Source organism: Urtica dioica, chromosome 9, assembly GCF_054948205.1.
Source record: "Urtica dioica subsp. dioica isolate 48M chromosome 9, U.dioica_male_clone48M_v1_H2, whole genome shotgun sequence".
Taxonomy (NCBI): Eukaryota; Viridiplantae; Streptophyta; class Magnoliopsida; order Rosales; family Urticaceae; genus Urtica; species Urtica dioica.
In genome coordinates, this window is record NC_142764.1 from 10212515 (window position 1) to 10215865 (window position 3351).

Below are 3351 nucleotides of genomic sequence, written 5' to 3' on the forward strand. Positions count from 1 at the left end.
CTAGTCTTTTGCCTCAGCACGTGTGCAGGGCAACCCCAAATTCGGATGCGGCCAAGATTCACTTTACGGCCAGTCCATCTCTCATAAGGAGTACCAGGAACCGTTTTAGACGGAACTTGGTTCAGAATGTAAGCGGCTGTTTCGAGGGCATATCCCCAAAAGGAAAGCGGGAGTGATGAGTAACTCATCATTGATCTAACCATCTCCATAAGAGTTCGGTTTCTTCTCTCTGACACTCCGTTTTGTTGAGGTGTGCCAGGTGCGGTAAGCTGAGAAGCGATACCTTCTTCTTTAAGAAAGTCATCGAACTCTCCAGACATATACTCACCACCTCGATCAGATCGAAGGGTTTTGATCACTTTGCCAGTTTGCTTTTCCACTAAAGCCCTAAAGACCTTAAATACGTTAAAGGTCTCGGATTTGTGTTTAAGCAAATAGACAAACCCATATCTTGAGTAATCATCAGTAAAGGTAACGAAGTATTCGTATCCTCCACGTGCCTGTTGGTTGAGCGGACCACATACATCAGAATGTATTAGTTCCAGCAACTCAGTGGCTCTTCGACCCTTATCGGAGAAAGGTCGCTTAGTCATTTTTCCTTCTATACAGGATTCACAAGTAGGTAGTGAACCTATTGCAGAGGCTTGGAGTGGACCATCCCTCATAAGTCTCTTAATCCTTTCTAGACTGATATGACCAAGTCTTAAGTGCCATAGGTGTGTTGATTTTGTTAGATCGGAGGATTCAGAAAGTTTGATCCTCTTTGGCTCCCTAATTAGATCATTATCTATTTCGGTGTCTAAAAGAGAAGGTTGAGTGGGATAGATGTAGAAAAGAGCATTCTTCATACATGCATCAGTGACAAAAGAATTATCAGGAAACGAAATACGAATTCCATTCTTAATGAACTTTAAACAATAATCTTGCTCACGAAGACGAGCAACGGATATTAAGTTCTTCCCAAAGGTAGGAACAAAATAAACATTATTCAAGTTTAAAGTGCGGTCTTCAAAAGACAGCCTCACGGATCCCACAGCCTTTGCAGACACCAGGCTCCCATCACCCCATTTGAAACAGAACTTGCCTTCCTCTAAGCTTTTGGTTTTCTTGAAACCATTCAAGGAACAACAAATATGGTTAGTAGCAACGGAGTCAATAATCCACGATGATACATTATCAGCTACTAAGCATGCTTCGGTCACTAGTACAATACTATGTTCCTTTGCTTTGAGATAGGCGGTACAGTTCTTTTTATCGGCCTTGTAAGGTCTCTTCACAGTTCCAGAGGCGGAGGCTTTTTGCTCAGTAGCATGTGTCTCTCCTTGATTCCTCTTTCTCTTAGTGAGACCTATAGCAGTGTGAAGTTCCTCCATAAGCTTGGTAACAGTGTACTCTAGCTTGTTAATGGAGTATTTCATCTTGGAGGTATCAAGAGATGCGGGGAGAGTTTCTAAGATCATATCTATGATATTCTTCCCATCAATCTCAGATCCTAGGATTTCCATTCTATTCAGAAAACTAATGATCAGTATCATGAAGTCTCCAACAGGAGTCCTAGCCTGCATATGACAGTTCATAAACTGTCGGACTGCTTGTAGCCTTGTTTGACGCCTTTGCCCTCCAAACATCTCAAGGAGATTGTAGAGCATGTCAGCGGCAGTCTCGATGTCACGATGTTGCTCTTTTCAGCATATTGTTCATAGATGCCAAGATATAGCACCTCACAATCTCATCGGATCGAAGCCTGGCCGCTAAGGCGTCATTGTCCTCTTGAGTTGAATCATCATTCGTCAGAGGAGGACACAGGGTGGTGAGTACCCATTTGTGCTTGTTAACGGTAGGTATTATGTCGAGGTTACGTTTCGAAACTACGTAGTTTTCGTTTTCGAGTTTGATCGAGGAAATAAAGAGAGATGGTTGAGAGACATATTGCCTATATAAGTTGAAACAAGTTTATGATTAGTCTTTGGTTTAGGATTTAAGTTTTATTAAGACTTTTATAAAATCCAAAGGTGTTATAAACCAAACGATAATTTACTCCCTCAAGAGAAGGCCGCAAAAAATCTCCTTTTATAAGTAAATGACACATCATTAATGCTTAGCCAAGATGTCAATACATCAGCTTTGACTAGCCACCTTGTAAATTGGTTTGATCACTCACATCCTTTCGCAGAGCCTCAAGGGAGGATACTAGGGATTGAGCCTAAGCGTGCAACCAACCACTTAGTCCAAAAGATCAGCTTTGAAAAACAATCCCCCAAGGGGAGGCCTTGCCATCATTGCATCACTCTCGGACGTAGCTCATTGAGCAATGATCGAAGCAATAACGCCTTGGAGTACTCACATTTAAGTGAGGGTCGCAAGAGCGGCTCTTAGTCCCACGTTATTGCATCTTTCACTAGTGTTGGGGATCGTGGGTTACAAACAACGAATATAACCCTCCCACTTAGTTTTTGGAGTTGGTTCATCGACTCTTATAAGTTCGGATACAAATTTCCTAGTTAGAGAGCGACAGAGCGGACAACTAGAAGAGAATCCTAGATCGACATGTTCAGAGCAGTATTAGTGCATAAAGGCACAAGGGACATACTCGATCTTTTCCTATTTTCTATTTCGGGAAAGTGCGTGAGGGAAGTGTGAACTTCAACTCACTCGAACACTTGAAAGTTTGAGATTACACATCCTTTTATTTTTCGGCTTGTCTACAAGGAGACCTCCCACTCAAATTTTCAAGAGCATATAGATTTTGAACATATGTGATATAGATATAGTTTTGAAAACATTTTGAAAATTTATTTGATTTGGATGACAAAATATTTTCAAGTTTGAAAGTGAAAACGGTTTTTCAAAATTCAAACTAGTTTTGTAAAGATTCAATTTCAATTAAACTTTCAAAAAACAAAACATTTTAATCTTACACATCATGTTTATAATCATATGAAAAACATTTTTGCTCAAGAAAATTTTCTCTTTAGAGTTCTATAACTCATGGTAGTGGGGTTTGAAAATCCGGATTTCTAAAAAACTGGAGTTTCAGACAGCCGCGCACCTCGGAGTAAAATCGCCATATCTGGCGGCTCCGATGTCCTTTTCAGCCGAAACCGGTGGCATTGGACAGAGGACAGACAGAGCTTTAATTTGATTCAAGAATCATCAAATTTCGATATCTGAGCAGAGAGTTATGCCACTTTTAATGCGGGTTACTCTAGCTCGAAGAAAAAGAAATAAATTAAAGCTTGGTCCTACTTAGGTGCGAAAAAGAATCAAGTGTAACGGAACGTTTTAAGATGTTGTTTAATGCTTTTATTTGTGTTTTATTAGCAAGGTAATAACAAGGCATAAAAGAAATAA